Genomic DNA, 21762 nt, shown 5'->3' on the forward strand with positions numbered 1-21762 from the left:
CTTCGAAAACCTGTTTATCCACTGTGCAAGAGACTGAAGAGCGCTGCTTTAGTCTTTCCTTCCAAACAGCTACATTTAATCATTCCCAAAGGAAAGGACCTCCCCAGTCCAAAATGTCCAGTGTCTTACTGAATGTCTGAGCAACGCAGCAATATGCAAACTTCACTAAAAATCAGTGACAGAACTGAAGTTTTACTCAGCTTAAGATGTCAGAAGTGCCTCCAGATGGAAAAATTCTTAAGAATTAGAACTCATGGCCCACTACCTTCAACGCCCACCATGCAATTGTCTTAACATGGAATCCAAGAAGGAATCTAACATAGTAAGTAGTTGTGAATGCTGACTTGCAGGAAAAACTTGCTATGAAGCCAAACGAAGTAGTACCACATGCACCCAGGAATGCAGACAGGGTCATCAGCCTGCCAACAGATGCTTCTGCAGCAGAGGGTAAAACTGAAGAAACATATGAAGCCCATCTATTCGAAGAGCCAGTTCAAGGCCAAGTCTGCAAACCATGCAGCTGTAAAAAAAAAAAAAAAAAAAAGAAATAATCCAACTCCACAAATTCAAAGACTAAAACCACTTATCTCTAGAGGGAGGCAGTGAAAAGCAATAGTGCATGGCAGTGAACAACATCATGTTGGAAAACTGAATGCATTCAACAATCCTCCTGTTTTCCCCATTTACTTGTTCCATCAATCTATGTGAGACAAAAGATCTGCCTCACAGCTGAGACACTCAGATCCTCAGAGAATATATCCTCAGCCTGATTAAAAGACAATTACACAGGATGGAAAGAATGACTTCTGTGGACTGTTATTCAGGTGCACAGGCAACACTAACTGGGGGTTACAGAAGTGTCCGAGCTTCGAAGGAAGAGATCTTCCTTAAAAACAGAGCTGGGCATCAGCTGCAGCTAGTCAACTCCAAGAGAATTTTGTAAGCATCACTGCATCCAAGCCCTTGATTTTCCATTGCCCAAGACTGAGTTAACATTTTAACAGGAAGGCCACAGAAGCATTTAAAAAAACCAAACAAACAGACCCCCCCCCCCCCCAAACCACGACAGCATCAAATACACACACAACTTTAACTTTTGTAATTCCATATGTAAGAGAAGCACATTCAAGATATGCTTCAAGGTGCCTGCTTCCAATTTCAACTTGGATAGGCTGTTTACTCTGTTGCAGACCAACTGTGAAGCTACAGAAAGATTGCTGAAAGCACCTCTGAAATATCACTTTGCCCAGCTAAATCAAACATCATTTGTTTTCTGAAGTAAGACTGATGAAATTATTTTGATGATCAGAGTGGCTAGTGCTGTAAATGAGCGTAGTTTCAGTCCCTGACATTAAAAATGTGGTTTCATCCCACAGCAGTATTCACAGCTCAATGAGTATGTAATTTTTCAACTATACGAGGACAAAAACCCCCACACCCACAACCACACACACCACACAGCAAACATGTTGCAGGTGGTACAGAAAGAACATTCTGAGAAAGCCAGATCTCTACAACATTCAGATGGGTACCATTTTAATTCAGATAAAAATCAATGCTTTGATAATTAACTTTGCACCATCACTACTTTCACAGACTTAGAGATGTCAGCTGCTATTCTAAACTGTTTTCTTATTAACACAATATCTACATCTGACAATCCATTTCCTCTGTCTTTATCGCCACAAAATCCATCCCAGTCACAGCTGATCTATACTGTTCTCTCAGCCTCTGCTACCTATACCTATACACAAACTGCTTCATGCAGCAGATTGACAAAAATACAGGTTATTCCCCCCTGCTAAGTGTTAACATTTGTTCCAAATTTTGAACAAGGTATACTGACCTCAGTGCCTCAGCTCTCCCAGCAATTCACATGTAATACAGGCATGATATGAAATGGACTATCACTTCTTAGCAATACTTGCAACAAGAAAAGGGTATGGGGACCTCATCATAAACCTCTCATGGTTAAGATGTAGAACAAGGCATGAGTAACCTCATACACATCCACTTCTCAGGTGAAACAATTCCACAATACACAGATTTCTAATCTTTCACATAAATACAGGGCAGCATAAAGTGTTTAACACCACAGAACACAAAGGTCATTCAAACACACCACTCAAAGGCAAGTTTTTGTAAAGGGATTTTACTCTCAAGGAAAAAGGCTTCTCCTGGTAAACAGCACTTCCTCCTCAATTTATTTCGCCTGAACCAAATGTTGCACTTAAGAAAGAAATCAGAAAGGAAGTTTTCATTTCTCAACATAAAAGCTTCGACATGCATAGTTTAAGACACAGAAACATGACTTCTAATATGTAGGCACCTTTACAGAAATAAGAACTTTCATATGACAGATTTTCACTGGTTGACTTTGTTCAGAACTCTCACTGTGGAACGTCCCCTCATCAGATACCTGCTGTGATGTTTTCTGTAACAGAGGAAAGTAAGTTGGCTTTTTCCTTACACGTCTCATATCCATAGCTTTCATCCTGCTTTTTATTGAATCAGTGCTAATAAATAAATAAGACTCAAAGGAGACATGCAGCAATGTAAAACATCTGAATATCTCCTCACTACTACTCCCAAACCTACAAGTTAAGACTGTTCACAGTTTAAAAGAGTTGTGATTATATGGATCAAGAGTAATCAAACTCCTGGCAGTAGAGCATTCATCACGAACCACTTCAACCGCATACATTGCTTTTTTTTTTTTTTTTTTAAGATACTGTGTTATCAATCAAGTACTAATGCATTTTGCTTCATATTCCCAGCTTTACTCCTTACATCTGGCTGGCACTACTACAATACAGTCCTAAAAGACCCCTAGCATGTATGAAGGACCCACTCCTCCAGGTGTTACTATTTATCCTGTCATCCACACATAATGGTGCTGAGGTATAGTTTATTTACTGTCAATACTGTTTGCATCAATTCATTTTCAGTGAACAATATATCTTTTTCAAGTTCCTATTCAGCACATTGTCCTTAAAGTCATACAACAGAGAAGGGAACAAATCAACAGCATCTAATCTAAGCACAGCTCAGTTCTGGGCTTCTGGTTAAAAGAAAATGAAGTAGTTACCAGCCACCTTGTTTTACACACTATCAAACATGGCTAAACACGCTTTACCTTTCAATACAGTAAACCAGACCAAATAAAACACTTCAAAATATGATAGTACAAAAAATAAAAACTCCATTAAGTTCTACAGTATAATCTAAAAATAAAGTAGTTCTACAGATAATTAACAGATTTCCATATTTATAAGAAATGGCACATATGGGGATAATAGCACAAATGGAAGTACCACTTTCCTATTAATATGGAAATTCAGAAATTATTGGAGTTATCTGTTATAAATCAACCTTCTCATTTTTTTGCTGATGGAAATGCCATTTATGCACTACATTAAGTTCCAAAATTCCTAATGCAAATCCCCTTTTACTTTGATAAATCAGTGTAATGGCTGTCATGCTTATCCTCAATTTTAGCAGTTGTGCTCTTAGATTAAAGTGGGCCAAATCAATACTTGGTGCAATATCACTAAATGTTTTGGAATTAGAGCAAGGAAGGATTTGCTCTCACAACCTTGTCGTTTGCTTAGTTCAGCAGCCCAGAACAGATGCTGCACAGCCACGAAATAGCTGCACTGTGCATGTGAACTGACCAAAGCGTGCCTTGGCATTCCGAGGCAATGTTTCATGTGGTTACAGTGTAGGAACAACTTAGTGGAAAATGTCAAGAACATGAGATTTTTTTCAAGGCTTTGTTTTTATAGCAAGGACTGGACATTGCTTGAGATTCAGGGTGACGTTAGCCCATGCTGTCCCATATATGAGTGCAGAAGCAGATGCCTTCTTGAGGAGCGCAAGAACTCCGTCCATACCTTATCTGGCAACCAGCCTGCAGATGTTGAAATCACAGCATATTCTGGCACTCTAAGCATGCTTCCTCTTTCCCAAAAGTGCTTAAACATTTCTGCAACACTGGCAGCATTGACTGAGTTGACTTGAGATAACAGCTTATACCAGGACGTAATACAGGTCATCTCCTACTTGTGAATGAACTCAATGCAATGAGTTCTCTTTAACAGAAAAGGTAATCATTATTTTGATGCTTAGTGTTGCTCCCCTGGTTTCTCCATGTGTAGAACTTTTGCTTTCTGAAATGAACACCACAATCCACCTGGCTTAGTAATTTGCTGCTCTAAATTAAGGGGAATCCTCAGCTTTTTGACACCATGCTTGTATTTAGCTACTCATAAGGTGAAGCACAAATAGGGCAACAAAAAGCTCAAAAGTTTTCATGCTTCCCAATGGGCCTTCACACATAGAGAATGACATGTCTCCAAAGATGAGGCTAATTTAATCAAATCTGGGAAAAGAATCCCATCAGGCGTTTTCAGGTGTCACCTGCTTGCTGCACAGCCTGTGAGAAGCCAGTTGCCTGGACTAACATTCTGAAAATACCACACTGTGGGAAGCAGCAGCAGCCCAATGTGAGCACTAACTCCCTTCCCCATTTTCCTGTAGCACTAATTCACACATAAAAGGTGAAATGCTAAAGCTGCATCCATCAACATCAGCTTCACAAAATGGTCTCTATGGGGGACTGTTTCACTCTTAAAAATTCAAATAACATGCTGCTGCTTCTAGTAAGGCATTGGTAAGCATCAATGAGAAAAGATGGCTCTCAGCTGTTATGAGGATAGTTATAACTCCCAGTAAGTCAACTAGAAGAAAATTGACTTTTATCCTATGTATTAAGTTCTAAGAGCATGTCAGGATCTTTAGAGGACTCTTAGTCTACCTGCTCAGAAGTAGAACTCTTCCATCAATGTCTTCACCTCCTTCCAGACTCCGCAGTCTCTTCAACACAGTCCAGACAGCACAGAGGAGGCAGGTGGGATGGACAGCCTGAGGGTGCTTTGCAGCCCTGTACAGATGCATTCTCTCTGTCAAACCAGTTCCACATGCAAGGCAGCAAACAGCACCAAAACCCAACCAGCCACACGCTCGCCACCACTCCATACCTAGGTCAAGAATCCCATGAGTCCCTTTATACACTCCTGCCACCCTGGGTGTGTTTTGACAGTGTGACTTCCCAAGTTCAGCCATTACATTTCCCCAAAGTAATTTCAAATACTTCTAAAGCCATGTTCACATTTGGATTTTGGAAGATGTAGAAAACTGCTCCAGCACAGGTTAATGGCAGCCATAAACCCTGCCGATAGCTCCTGCTCACTGTGAGCCAGGAAGAGTCCTCAGCCACCATTCACATGGCTTCTCCTACCACAGCACTCGACAGAAAAGCACAAGCCAGAGCTTAAAGGCCAAACAGAAAATTGCAGGATGATGACATGAATAATTTGTTTCAGTAATTTAGTAACACTGGTTTGTTGTGATTATTGCCACCAACTCCCTTCATATTTACAACTGCGATCTTTTTAACATCTGAATAATTTATATCCAGTGATCAGTGATGCATGTGTCAGAAAAATCAGGAAAATTAGTTCCTCTAGTGTTCTCTCATTTTAAGAGAACATATTTTCCTCTCCAATTATATTGTTTCTCTGTGGTTTGCACTTTGAATAAACAAAATTACCACGCCAAGATATTCTGAATATCCATCTTGAATGGAAGCAGCAAGACAACCCACACTGGAGATGTAGCCATAAAGACAAACTGTAAGACATGACAATACATTCCACCTTCCATTCAAGAATCCAAAAAATGTCAAGTTTAGAAGAACTGTATTTCACCAGGGTACAAATTCATACTATGCTGCAGTTAGAAAAAAACCCCCACCACACACACACACAAAACACACAAACGCACATAACCCCCAACAAAATAAAACAGAGACTTCCCCTATGTACACAGAGCTCCTAAGCATACTATACAATAAACTGAACAAGAGAAGGAGATAAGGAAGAAAAATAACACCTTGTGATACTCGCTTTAACCGCATACAGCCATTGCAGGCAAAAGCGATCTTGAAGAATTTCAAGGGGAGGCTTCACAGATGCCAGAATAACAGGTGTGCTACAAATATTGCAAGGTACACCAGTAGACAAATGGGAGATTGGTAGCACTAAAACTGAAAAAAAATGGAAAATAGGGCAAGACAATTTTTATAAAAGGATTTTAAAGCCTGGGGCAAAATACCAAAGGATCTTTCAGTAGCCATCCTGTGGGCTGACATCCTCTACAAACTCTCTGAGGCAAAGATGAATATGCACTGAAGATTGCAATACACATGCTGAAGACTTCCAAGTAACTGCAATCAAGGAGTCCAATACAGTTTGGGGAAAAGATAACAGAAATCGGTGATTTCAATTTAACATGAGGCATGTCTGACAAACTCAGTTTCACAAAAGAAAGTGGATCTATGAAACAGAGCCCAATTTAATCAAGCTGCATTCACGGCAAGCTAGGCTGGAGGGAGCTTTTCTTAAGAGATGGCAATATCTGGAATGAAGTTGACAGCAAGACGCTTAAGGGACTCAGCAAAAATGCCTATTCCAGCCTAGAGCTGTAATACCAAGGTTTCCACTGAACAGCCCAAATACAGTGTGCGCATTGCATTACAGCTTTGCTTCTGCAAGATGGAGATACATACAGAGACAAACTGACCTCCAGGGAACTCCTGCGGGCGCAGCGCCTCACACAAGCTACAATCTTCCCAGTTCCATCAAGGTGTTTTAAAATTAAAACAAGCACTGAAAATCCCCAAGGTCTGCCTTCCCCTCTACCCATGCAGCAAACTAGCACAAGGTTTGTGCATCGTACCTCAGAAAACCACCATCCCAGCAGAAGGTTGCACAATATTCCCCACTCCCAGCCAAGTGACAGACCCGAGTCAGTGCCAATCGCCTCTCAGGAAAGGCAGAGATGGGGACAACAGTTGCTCTGGCCAGGACCAGGCTCCTCTCATGGTCAAGATGAAGTATATAAATGCCTTTTGACTTGACCCTCACAGATAGTCCTACAGTCTCCTCCTCTCTGCAAGGCTTAGATCTAACCTCAGTTGTATATTCTGGAAGGCACTTCTCAGTTAGCACTGGCCTGCTTTGAGACAACAAAGCATTATGGAGAGGTCAATCAAGTTCCTATAAATACAATTTCCAGAGACTAACAAGCTGTAGAAGGTGCTCTCAGAAATTCTTTATATAGATATATTAGGGGAAGCATTAAGGTATGATCCTGCTACATTCACAAAGCAGGAGAGTTTCAGCGAGTTGCAAAGAAAGCAGATTAAGATGCTTATGCTTTAACAAATGAAAATCCTGAAAAAAGCACACTGACCCTACACAAACTCTAATATAACAAATGGAAAAGCAAAATACAAGATGTGTGGCCTAACAGCTGTAGTACTTTGAGCTGCCAAAGCCAAAACTTATAGAATATTCTTCTTGCTGATTGAATTCAGTAAAACACACTTCAACATCTGCTAGAACAAGATGTTTGTTTACCATATTCCCCTACAAAATGGAATGATGTTTCTTACCTAATGTACTGAAGAATTTTTAGATGAAAGAGGGATGTTTATGAGATACATGCAGGGTATAATTGAAAGAATATTTCCGGATAAAGATACCATATGTTTTGTATTTCCATTGAAACTATAAATATCTCTATAACAGTTTGAGGCCATAAATACCATGATTGGGAAGAGTTTTATGCATTTGCTTAAGGCTTTTATTACTTTCAATTATCAGTTTGCTAACAGCATCTCATTTTCCTCCCACTACATAGCAGTATTCCCAAGGATAAATTCTGAGATGTCAATAAGATCACCGAAATGTCTACAGAACTGAGCAGCGCTGGGGCTCATGAACCAATCTGGTTTCCACAAAACACAGATAGAAATTCCACCCCCACTCCCAAATGTCATATGCTCTCTACAGTATGTGACCAGCAAGATTTATTTGCTGCCTCAGTTGCAGGATATGAGAGGGAAAGCCTTAAAAATGCAAACGTCCAGAAAGTTCCAGCTGCATGGCAGAGCCATGTCATATAATTCTTCCTTAACAGTACACTGGCAGGAATAGGGGGATGTGAACATAGAGAAAGAAATCTAAGCTCCTAGAGACAGAAATGATGATGTCTTGCAAGAGAATATAAACTCTTAGTTGCTCTATAGAAAATAATAAAATACAAACATGTAGAACTGTTTTCCAGATCTTATCATTAGAATAATTTTTTCTCCCCCTATGAACAGGACAAACCACTAGCATTCTAGAGAAGAATAACAATTCCACTTTTTTTTGAATGTAGTACAAGTGCTCTGTTTGCTCATCAGTCCTGTTAAAATATGATTTGTGCATTACCTTTCCATTCCCCTCAGAAAGATGTGGTCGTAACACTAAAGAATCAAGAATCTTTTCAACCTTTGCTTATTTCTTTGCCAGCTTAACTTACAACAACACTGAAGTTTCATGTAGTTAAATTAGACAATGTTCCTACACAATTAATACAAACATTGCAATTTATATGTGCACTGTTCCATGGTCCCAAGTGTTATTCAGATGCTCAAACATTAAAACAGGGCTTAAGAGCTGAAGAATTCAACAGTATGCATCTGTCCAATACAGAAACTATTGAAATCAGCTGAACGAGTGCACAGTTGTGTGCTTCACTGAAATTTTACTAATGCCACTATAGCATGACGTATTTGGAGCCCTGCTGCTCTCTCAGTTTTGCACAAAGATCACCACATGTCCAGACCTTTACCAGATGAAAACAGCAAGTGTACCATAGCATTCCGCCAGCTCAGGGCCCTGAGTGACGTCAAGAACTCCACCGCTTGGGAAGACAACATCTTCCCAAACTGTTTCACCATCAGAGTTTTACGGGTATTTTCTTCAAACTACACAGAGGGGGAAAAAAAAAAAAAAAGGTAGGAAAATATCTATTCCTGGAACTGAAGCCCAAATTTCACAAAATACTTCTGCCATAATCAACAGCAAGCGAGGAATTTAAATAGGATTCAAAGTATAAGAACAAAATTCTCTGAGGCTGTACCCTACAGCACCAGTTTAAGTATTCAGGAACTCAAGACATAATATGCAAAGCTCACTTCCCAAACAGTGCAAAACTCTCTGCATTTTTTTTCTTTTTTTACTTTCTTCAATAATGTATTAATTTCAGGTAACAGTATAGGACCATAACAGGGATAAAACCATTTATACACATGTATGTTCCTAATGTAAGAGTTACTCACCATCTACTTGTTAAAAACAAATCCTGCCACCACTGCTCAGACCAAATAGCAACTTTGTAAGTTGCTCTTGATTTACTACTGCTCTAAGTACTACTGGATCATGAGGACACCATATTTTGACCTCACCATTTTAGGTTTTTATCTAATGTTTAGATCCCATTGGAACAGAGCTCCCACACAGTCTGAGCTGTGCAGGGATGTGATGCCACTGCAAAGCAACAAGCAGCATCCCAGCCTGGGATGTCTGTCTTTTTGGAGTCCACAGGAACAATCAAAGCAAGACAAATATCAGTGGAATGTTTTGAAGAGGACTGCCAAGCACTGCAATGGAGAAACAACACCTGGTTTGGGACAGAACTCTTCTCACACTGATTTACACAAGGTTTACAATCACCGCATAAAAACAAAACAAAACCAAACAGGAAAAGCCCTTTGAAACAGTGATTTTCCAGGCTAGCCTAAGTTCCTAGGAAAGATCTGCTTGACTAAACTTACCTAATAGTGGTAATTACAATTGGGTTATTGCTGAGCTCAGCCCAGAGCTCACTGGGACAGGAACAGCTGCTGAATCCCTGCACCTTCTGCCTCACAGCTTCCCAGGAACTACAAGATCTGCAAGGTGTGGAAAACGCTCCCGTTCAAGGGCAGAAAAGATGATCCCCACAGCAGACTGGGTCCTACACTTTCAGTGAGCCAAGATCCTCTACTCTAACCTCTAAGACACCAAATAGCAATCATGTGTGTAAATCAGCACTTGTAATAAAGAGCCAAGGAGGACAGTCATACAAAGGCTGAAGTAAATGATCTGTGCTCTATCTTGCTAGATGCATAATTACAGTGCTGCACACCCAGATGAAAACACATGTACAGAATCAACTTAATGTGAAAAATTAAAGAGACCCAAGTGAGCACAGAAGGCTGGACACACAGGTTGACAAAGAGACTCCCCACAGATCTCAAGTTGAAGTTATTACCATTACTCTTGGTCTCCTTCCACAGCTAAAGACACTTCTGGAACTACCCACAGCAGCAGCAAAGCAGTGGGTTTTTGTGTAGGAACTGTTCACTTCACATGACTGTCACACCAAAAACACCTGGAGAATATTTGCTCTCACAGTAAGGAATGACACCAACACAGACTCCAAAAAGCCAAGCCTAAACAAGCTGTTTCTGACATTTTCCTGGTGGCCCAGGACCAACCTGGAGAGTTATGAAGAACACAAGAGAGAGCCCTGTTGCCTATCAAATACATTTCATGGGACTGGAAACCACCACCCACAGCTAGATACATTCTGGACACGTGTGTGACAGCTGCCTTAGCTAAACATCATTCCACTCAGCCCTTCCCTGTACAAGCTTGAATCCAGGCTAAAATCAGCAGGATCTTCTGAATTCACAGCTGATGCTGAGGAGGAAATGAGTCCTGAACACCTATAGCTAGGCAGAGCTCACACAAAGGTCAAGTCTAACACAGCTCTGAGCCACTGATCTGATTTCCTGTACTTTAGTTTCCTACACAACGGTGAAGAAGAATTTTTACACTCTTTCTTATATTAAGCCCACCTGAAGGGATTACAGTCTTTCAAAGTAGGCTCTTTAAGTAATATTTCAAAACATTTTCTGTCAATTTTCTGTCTACTTGATGTAATTCATGGCCATGCCAGCATATTTCCCAAGCTTTTCTTCCCTCCATCAGTTGTTGCAGTCCCTTATTATAAGGCCCAGTCTTCATACCATTGTGTTATGAACCGAACCTACAGCTCCTCTGTGCTCAAAGCACACAAGCAATATCACATACCTGATCAGCATCTATGCACAGATATACCTGCCTTGAAGAAAAAAACCCCAAGTCTGCATTAATCAAACTGCTGATGATCCAGTGCTTATCAAGGACTGGTCCTTTTAAGCAGAGATAAGTGCTTAAGACCCAGCATCCCAGAAAGCCAGTGCCACTCACTGCACAGGACTGTGAGCTGCCTAGGTGAAGGGTGCTAACAATTCAACAGGACAAAAAGGAGGTTTCATAGAAAGCTATAAACTCACAACAGAGAAAAAGACTAAAATAATAATAAAAAAATACTTATATGCCATTATAACCATCCATCCTTACAATTAAATAAAACCAACAAAACAAAAATACAACAACACACACCAACACAAAAAAAAACAAAAACCCATCACACACAACAAACTTTTTGCCTTATGTGGACTGCTCTTTGGAAAAAAATATAAGGTAAACGCCAAGTCATTTTATTTCTCTTTAATGCAGCAGTAGTGTCCTACCCAGAATTCTAGGGCAGAACTAGGTAGGCTGAAGGCGAAGTTAGTTGTAAAGTACTCAAACAATCAGTTCCAAATGTAGATTGAAAGAGGAAGAGCCAGTGAGAAAACTAGAGATTACCAACCAGATCCGGGCATTTGGACCTCGGAACAAGATGTGTCCATATACAGCTGCCATCTTTGTCAGGATAATGATAGAACTTACACTGCATTACTGAGAATGCTTTGGTATTCTGTGGCTACAGCCTACCGGAATAGTTATCCCTTCATTTTAACTGAGTCCCTCATGTTTTCTTAAAAATAACACTGGAGACAAGCCAAACAGGAAATAGAATTTCTAGATCTGCCAAAATACCATTTCATTAGCTTGTATATTGAGGAAAAACCACGTGTTGTTTTTCTTGCTTGAGGCTGTTATACAGTTCCTACACAAAAAAATTTATACCCTGTAAAATAGGTGCAAAACAGAAAGAATGGCTGCTTACCATATACAGTCATTGTGCTAAATCCAGAGTGCACACATTTTTCAGGACATATTATTTCTATTCATCACTGTGCAAAACTTGACATTGCAAAACTTAGTATTGCAACTGCCTCAGTGTGATGCCCTAAGGAACGTTACCATATTGTCATCCATTATGCCAGGTTAATCATCTGGAAGGAGCTTGTTCCTGTAAAAACATCAGAGTAAAGATCAGACTCTCATGGTCATTTGTGGCAATTAGACTGGAGATGGAACAGGCCTAGGAAAACCTGAGGTCTGAGACAAACAATGAAAGAGTATCTTTGAGAATTCTTTTGAGTCATTGTTGCACAGCAATTTTGGCTTCAATATACATGGCTTTGAACAAGTCTTCCTTTAAGAATGGTATTTATGAAAGCACTAACTCAACAGTACAGATTGAGTACATCATTGATCCACTTGCAAGGCTCTTGCAGAACTAATTTACTCTGTTAAAGAACTCCTAACAGGTGAAAAAAAATGAGCTTTAAAACATACTGAATTGAAAATGTACATTTTTCTAGGCTTTCCATCTGTGGATCAGGAAGCTTCATGCAAGCAGAGGCACTTTTAAAACAGTATTTATCTGCCTAGCAACTACCATCTTGGTATCAGAATCGGTTGTATATTATATCATAAGTAATTACATAAAACATACAATGGCACATGGATGGTCAGGATAGTCAAAGAACTAACAGAAGTTCTCCAACTGAAAAAAGATTGCTTGCTGTAATTACAGTACTGTGAATAAGAATGCTTATCTTTTCCCATTTAAATCTGGAGCTCCTCATACAATCTTTTTTAGTGCAGTATAATATTACTTTTTAATGGCCAATACCTCTTACTGCCTCCAGAGAAGATACAGCTCCAGTACTGAATATAAATTTAGGACGGCATATAAGAGATACTACCTGACTCAGTTAATGCTCTAAAAATCGGGATCAACTGACAGGTGAAACTTCCTTTTCACCCATTTTTTCCTAAGATTTGCTCAGTACTGAATGCTTTCACATAGGATGCCACTAGCTCTAAGGAGTTCTTCACTACTGCAGCTAAGAACAAAGCGGTACATTTGGGAGCAGACTTGAGCTATTCCACATGGTTTTTGCGCCTTAGACTAAGAAACAGACAACACTAACAGTCATGACTAATATATAAACTAGAAATACTTACCCTTACCTAAAAGTAAAGCTATCACATTTCTAAAGGCTTTTATTTTGAGAAACTTAAGTAACCAATTCAGAAGTCTGGAAGGGTGCAGGGGGGGGCAGGGGGAACCACATTTAGAGTATCTATATTCAAGTCTTCAGGTACAGAGGGGTCATGCCAGGATATAAGTACATAATACACTGAGATAAACAGGCTTACACCAACCCATATCTTCCCTATGCTAGCAAATCCACCTATAAGGATGCAAAGACATTGCTTTGCAAAAGCAATTTTGTGGAATAGCCCCAGAACTAGCACAGGAGAGACAGACAAATGGAAAGCTCTCTGCTTCATGTGCTTGGAACCCAGAAACAACAGAGGACTATCAGTAAATGTGCTTTTTCACATCAAAATGCCAAAGTTAGCACTTAAGGATTGAAATTAGCAATTGCAAATCCCAGGAGAGATGGTAAGAGAAGCCATGCCTTGGACAAAATTGTTTTTCATTCAACAGTGACTGGCTTTAAATAACTTCCACTGTTGATGCTGAAGATAAAATTATAATAGTTTCTTCTTAATAACTGCAGGTCAAAGTTACAGCTTTAGCACTGACTTCTGAATATGCAAGCTGAATAACTTCTAGAGAGACTTGGTCAAGCAGAAGTTTTAAACGATTGCTTGATATATCACAATCATAGCTCCATCTATCATGTGTGTATTACAGTGAAGTCAAACTATATATAAAAACATCAATGATTGATGTAGTTGAACATTAGGAGTTGAGGATGTTTGCCTTGCTTTGCAACACACTAATGTGTCTGAAAGATTATTTAATCTATTAAACAGCTGGCTGGGGTGAAAAGGAGAACAGATTCTCTTTTCCTGGATGACACTATACCTTCCACTTCAGTGATTCACTGCTCTTAGCCCTGAGAGAACAGGCTTCTTTCCTGGCTTAAACAGATTTGTGAAGTATACAGCAATACTGGTGATCTCTGCTCAAAATTGCTCCCCTTATCCTGCTTCCTCCTCAACTCAGCCAGGCTGTTAAAAATATCCATAAGCAACCATAGACACTTCTATTATTATTTATAACTTTGTTGGGAAAAAGCTTTTTTTTCAGTCCTTCAAAGATTTGGGGAAAGGCCACACATTTAAGCTGTAACTATTCAAGAGATAAGTATGTTTTCTGTGTTTTCCATATTATCTACCACACCAGGAATTCACTGCTACAAATATTTCACTATTGCTAGTGAAAGATTCAGTCACAAGATGTTTCAGCACAAATTAGAGGAAAGTAGGGTATTTAAAGCACGATTTTTTGACTTTCAGATACTACTCTAAAAGTGCTTCTTAATGACATATTTACATGCTTGATACTAAAATAAGAACTAGCCAAAACATCTGCATTTTTAATCAAAAAGATTGACCCAGTTTTTAATCACACAATCTGGCTAAAAACTTCATGCTTTTCAAAGAACATGGTGCTTTCTCAAGTTGTTTAAATTTACATTCAATTTGGCTCATTTTTCGCTCTCATTTTTCAGTCTTCCTTTCTACTGCTTCCCTTTTAAAGGAACTGAATGATGTGTTAAATGCAAAAGCCAAGTAACATTTCAACCTGAAATTCACTTGAAAGATTTATCAAAGACTTTGCAAAAATAAGTGGTTCATAACCACTTCCGTAAGTTATTTTAAAATGTTTCCTCTATACATACTTATATACATGTACACACACTATATATAGTACAGAACATATGGCTGAGGGTACCTCATTTTCATAGCTCCATATCTATAGTACCATCTTCACAACTTCATTATACCCCCATAGAAAAATCACAGCAACATATCCAAGATCACACAGGATTCTTGAATAGTGAACACTGAATCCAAGTATCAGAGACATCAGGGCTCTCTTGGACGTTTCTTCCCTACTGATAATAGACAATTTCAGCCTGTCAATCTGAATCAGTGAAAGATTTCCAGGAGCAGCTATTCCAGGGAATACAAATAACTTCATTCTCTATTTATCAGTTAATTTGCTCTGAAGGTAGTTTCTCATCTTAAAGAGCTTTGCAGAGGTGAGTTTAAGCTCCTACTTTGTTTTAGATGACACACTTTAATCTTTCTCTGCAAATAGAAGCATGACACCAATGGCAGGAATACAAATGCCACACGTTCTTTCTGGAATCAGAGGGAACATCTGGAGAAGCTGATAAAGGCAAAGACTGCAGCATCAGCACCATTGGGGATTAGATTGCTGCTGCTTTGGAACCCATTATAGAGTTTCTACATGGGAAGCTATATTTATAAAATACTAATGCCTCTTTTAATAGGGTCTAGTTAGTCATATGCTGGTTGATAATGACAGCATTTTCAGCCTATAAAGAGGAAACAAAGCTGGGAGGTAATACAGAATACAGGTTGAGAGCTCACCGAAATCTCTTCAACCACACTGGTTTTGTCAGGTGGGGCACTAAAGGAATACGACTGAAAGCAAAACCAAGGAACAGTAGACAACAAGATAATTATCCAAGGAAAGCAATTTCAGCAAGAAATCATAATTTCTGAGAAAAAGGAATTAATAAGCATCGATGTCTTTCCAAGTCCTTCGGGACAAATGGCATGATTACAAAAACAGCTACTCTCTAATTAATGGTAGATTAGATTCTGACCTTAGTGTTTGTCAAAACTAAGAAAACTGAAGTTTGCTTTCAAGTCACCATCCAAGCCACTGAAGTGACAGGCTCTGTATATGCCTGGTCAAACATAGTTCCAGCCCTGACACTTGTGAGGTGTGGTTGTTCTGCTTTCTGTTAGTCAGCCTCCTACTTAGTCCCAAGTGGAAGAACCACGAGATCACTGTTCTGAGGAACCAAAAAAAAACCATCTAAATAGGACAGTGGAAGCCAGCCCCTGTGACATCTATACTCAACCGTTACACATACAATGCATAGACAGACAGTAAAACCAAGCACGTCAGTATAAACACGCACTTTGAATATTTAATTCATACAAGTTCAGTGTTTTTCCCCAGATGTCTCTGTTAGAAGGAGATCAGGAACTTATCACACAGCTGAGAGGGCAATGCAGCCCATCCTGACAGAGATGCTCCTTGCACTCTGGTGATGCATGCCGTCCCAGAGAGGAGGAAAATAGGGCACTGTTTCCTCCAAGCACACTGTGTTTATAGTGCATGAAATTAAAACATAGACATTGTCCTTCCTTCATTTGGAAATTTTCTGAGCTTCAGGGGGAACTACATAGTCATCAGCCAAAGCTATGTAATAGCATGACCTGTTCTTAACTTGCTAAATTTGAAATACAAATGCTTGCTTTAAGTATTTGCTTACATCATTTAGCATCTTCCTGTTATGACAGTTACTTGCTGTGACTCAGATTACTGTCAACCTTCTGTTGTTCTCAGGGTTGTGGGTTTTTTGCTGCAAGTCAGTTACTTCACAGCAGCTAAGTTCCAAAGAAACAAATATGCGCTTCTGCCACCCCTGCTCATGTAGTGTTTACCTGGAGTAACACAATGGGATTGATGGGATAGATTGAGGTACGGTGAAGGGCTGGTTGAATGGGATTCTAATACAACTTAACATGAATGAAAATCAAAACAGTGGCATCTGGATTTCAGTTCATGCCTCATTCAGCACTATTCAAGTGGAAACCACAATGGTTTTTATGCAGGCTATAAAAAATTGAAATTGTTTTTTTACTGTGACTTCATGCTGAATATTTAATACTTATAGACAAACTGCAGGTAAACACTCATGGAAGACATTTTCTATGATTGTTCAAGAACAGGAGATATTCTGGGGTGTGCCAACACAAGTCTGTTTCTGAAAAATCAATAAATTATAAAAATGAGTGTGGATAAACTACACTTCAATATTTATTAATATTTTTGCAAGAGTTTTATGCTTTTAATTTGAAATATTAAAAGCTTAATTTGTTGCCATGAAAAATAGGAAAGATATTTTTATATACTTCCATTTTCACTTTTTTTTAATATTTTCATCTGCTTTCACACTATAAAAAGCACAGGGACTCTTCTGACATTATACAAAGGTCACTCAATGCAGTCAAATACTATGATGAAATAAACTATAAATCTTACTTCAAATATTTGACTTCAACTTCCTGAACTCTGAGATGCAGAAAGACTGGCCTGAATGTACTACACCTATTTTTACAGCTTCACCACGTAAAGTCACAGTGTCTCCCAAGTACACAGCGCTTTCAGATACACTGAAAGTATCAGTGCTGCAAGCTACGCAGATTCACAATGATCTTTGACATGAGCTTATGACAAATTAGACTTAAAAATTAAATACTGAACCAAGTCAAGTTCTGCTGCAGACCAGAGTAGACCATTCAGATACACAGAGTTCTCTTTGCTCTGCAGTTTTTGTCACCAGGTACTAGAGCAGACAGACAGACCTTCTGGATAGGCAGATTTTTTTAGAATAAAATGTATTTCTGCATTGTCCATTCAACATGAAACAGCATTAATGGAAAACTCTTTTTAAATCCACATTAATAGAAAAAGAAGCAGACTTAGACTGTTATTATTTCCTAGCATCTTCAAGGAAGAAACTTGACAAGCTGCTCAAAAGTCTCAGTTTGCGTCTATTTCTGCCCCACAACACACGGGGTGGCACAGGGTGCCTGACACAAAGCTCAGATCAGGTTATCCCCAGTGGTTCAGCCAGTTTTGAATTGTGCTCTAAACCAGGGACTGTTCACTGCCTTTAAAGAGCACCCAGTCACAACACACAACAAAAGCATTCAAGCAGCAAGCAATGGCATAGAGAACTGGCGTCAGTTTTCACAAAACATGCCAAAACCACTGAGTTTTATCAGGAAGAGGGTAAGGATAGTTTTCTAGATCTTAAATTATGCTTGCCTTGTGAGGTAAATAAGAACAGACTGAGTACGCAAGCATTTGGAAAAGTCATCAGCTCTTCAGGAGTTCTGATCTGAATGGCATGTGCACCTGGTTGGGATCCTTATACAAGGTTTACATCACAAAACCGTCTCAGTCTTGCTTCCTTCTGAGTACTCTGCTGCAGGTTTGATTTAGAGCACACTTTACCTGGGAAATCCAGGTTGCAGGCACCTCACCCGGGTATCCAACAGCTTCCTTTCATCTTATTCAAGTAAGTTGGCCTTGAATATCTTGCTGTTGAATCTGCACTTGCAGCTATAAGCTAGCAACTCCTGCTGATTTGATGGAGCACCTCTTCTCACACTGGACTAGCCTGGGACCTGAATTTTCAAGTACTCCGCTTTCTTAGCAGCTGAGCACCATCCAGACATTGCTGCTTCAACTCATTCTCAGGTTCTCCTTGGGAAAGTTTGCAGTGAGTGGCAGCCACTAATATCCTCCTGCCATAACTAGCATTTTACTTCACTGGATACTATGGTTCTTGATTGCACCTTGACCCTCAACTGGATAGATCTGCCACAGTCCAAGGACTCTGAAAAGCACACTGCAAAAGCTCACTGTTGTACAGATCTGCAAAAATAACTTCCCCCCCCAACTAAAGTACTTTCACGCCTTTCAGGCCCTCCTTGTTGCTCAGCCTGAGGTTTTTCTGTCCGCAAAACACTGTGACCGCAGTATGTGAATAAAGCATCTAAGCCAAAGTACAGGTCCCTATAGCTGGCAGTGTCCTAATACTTTTCTTGTCTTGGCAAAAATTAGCTCCTTCTAGACCACCCCATTCAGAAAGCCTTGGACAATGAGTTCCCTTTAATTTAATTTTAGCATATTCATATTTATGAAATAGGTATTATACTAATGTCTGCTTGTATTGTCCCTTAGCTGCATCCAAAGATGAAGTGTGACAAGGTTCCTATCAGCTCACAGCTGATAAAAAGCACAGCAACTATTTATTGTACGTGACTCAAAAAGCAGCATTCACAGTTTGCACAAAGATTCCATTAAGTATCACAGAAGGGTGATGAAGTTCAGGCAGCACAAAAGGAGCATCCCTCCCTGTGAAATGGCCTTGTTGGCATCCTAGAGTCTGATTCAGTATTGTGTAATTAAAACAAGTTGCCTTTTAAATAGCTTCTGGTACATCATCATGCAGCCACACAGGGTCTGTATGGTTGAAAAGCAGAACAAAGTTATATAGAACTTGCAAGAGCTGGCAATCTGATCACTAGTTTGTACTTTCCTCATCCACTGTCCTGCAGATGAAGGTTGATCTAGATGGTGCACTGCTGGCCAAGAAGTCCATTGTCAATAGTTTTGCCTAGAAGGCCTCTCAAAGGAAGTATCATTATAATAATAGGTCAGCTAAAAAAAGGTTAAAAAATTCCCTTGCTTTAAAATGTTCTCAAGTCCCCTTACACAGCTGCTTTCTCATAAAACACTTCATTTTAGCAGGTGGTTACAGCTGTTTAAGGCTTAGAGTTTATTATATAATCAAAAATTCAATTCTGCTTGAACACTAGCCATAGAAATCATTGGCTTTTATGCAAGATTTCAATGTACCCCTAGAAAAGGAAAGACTTGGACCTTAAACAGCTAATCCTTGTTCTTGATATTTTATTTTGCAGTGTTATTATCATACTGGTCATATTAGTACAAATATTCAAACAAATTAATTTCTGCACTAGCAATCTGCACTATTTGTAGAAATGGTGAGAAGTTCTCAGGCCATCAAGTGAACTTGACAGTAACCACATAGTTGATGCCACAAAGCTGTATGACATGGACTTCAAACACTTGGAAAGAGAGCACTGGCTTTACTTTGTAATTACCCACCAACTTGTTGCCTTCTAGCCTCAAGCCTGAAAACTCCTCGTGTCAGTTAAAACTGTTTCATTACATTGTCTGTCCTATAGCTCTTCTAATCTCCTGCACAAATATCAACTACTCAATCTGCCCCATGTGGTATCTGATGCCTGAGGCAGACGAGGTAAATCACATGCACAGCACAATAATTTTTTTATTACGGTTTCTGTTTTAAAGCCCTACATACACCACCTGTGGTAGAAGGGTCTGAAATGCTATTCTTGCCCCTGGAGAAACCTAGAGGTGGAGTATCTCGTTTTGGAAGGCAGAAGCTTAGCTGGTCATCACAGGGTAATCCAGTTCAAAAGGTCTAGAGCGGACTACTGGGCATCCCCAAATGAGGAAAGTGGGTGAATTCATCACTGTACCAAACCTTGAAGTGCTTACTTTACATATTACACCAAAGGATCCAGTCACAATTCATAGATCTTTTCCAGAAATACATTCCCATATTGGCACTATGGGAAGAATATGGGCTAGCTACTTCTCAAAGTTTAAGGTAAACAATAGGCAGGTGGCTCTTTCAAATTCCCTGATTTGGCTCCTCCATCATATAAAACCAGCATCTGACAGTGCGTCTGCTCCACAGCCACAGTGTGCTGTACGAGACAGTCTGCTCTGGAGGAAATAGGTTGGACTTGCTGGTGTTCTGTGTTCTTGAGGCAGTTCCCAAAGTGGGATGAAAGCTCATCCACATTCGAAAGCCTTAGCAAAATCTGCCTTGGATTTAGTTCTACAGGAAAGAATATCTCAGTCTTAAAGTATAGGGCTATGTCCATACATTTGCACTTTTTCTGCTTAGTTGTGCCAGAAGCCCTTAAAACTAGACCTTTACCAGAACAGGTAATTCCCTTGCGTAACAGAAATCCAGTATCCGTCCCACTTCACACTCAGCAAGGCTGCACCAGTGTGCTTGGCAATCGACCTGGGAGAAAGACGCTGATGAATAATGAATGACTGTAAGAGCTTTTGAACAGGACTGCTTAACTGAGATGACAACAGATAAATTTGCATGCCCGCACATCTTTTCAAATACCATGTTTAGCAGTTTGTTCCATGCAGTTTTCTTTGCCTCATGTAGGTATTTAGGGAGAATGCAGGAAAGAGCATAGTGAGGACAATGGGGAATCTTTCAGTCTGACACAAATCACTTAATGTATGTAGATGTCACTTGAAACATCACCTTCAAGGAAACAAACTAAAGCATTCTACTGCATTCAGAGAAGTGGAGACATGACAGTATCTTCTTACATTAGAAACAGTCTTAAGCTAGCTAGAAGTTCAGGCTCCTGAACATAAATGATTTTCAGATATATAATATGAATAGTTCCCAGATTTAAGGACCCAAACAACATGTCTCCATCTTTTAGCTTATACAGAATATGTTATAAAATTCCATTTCACTGTTTAATATGGTTACTGTGGATCAGTTCTGATATGTAGCAACCTCTAACATCTACAGCCTTTCAAAAATCAGACACATGCTACTTCTGTGGTTTGGAATGCAACTGCTCTCCATACTGTAATATACACTTATTTCCAAGGAACTCTTCTCCGAAGTTCACTTTGTCCATTACTCTTCTAAGCCCACTTACATATTGCAAAACTAAATTTGCTGTCTCTACCTAACTGCCAGTTCTCTCTGCAATGGATGCATTTCTTTCTTTCATGTACCAGTCCTTATCTTTCATCCTCTCCAAAGGGAGATGTTCAGTTCTTCCTAATTTCACTTACTATTTCTTTTTTTTTTTTTTCCCAAGAAATTCCTTCAAATGAAAGCAA

This window comes from Streptopelia decaocto (genome assembly GCF_964273445.1).
Source record: "Streptopelia decaocto genome assembly, chromosome: 6".
Lineage (NCBI taxonomy): Eukaryota > Metazoa > Chordata > Aves > Columbiformes > Columbidae > Streptopelia > Streptopelia decaocto.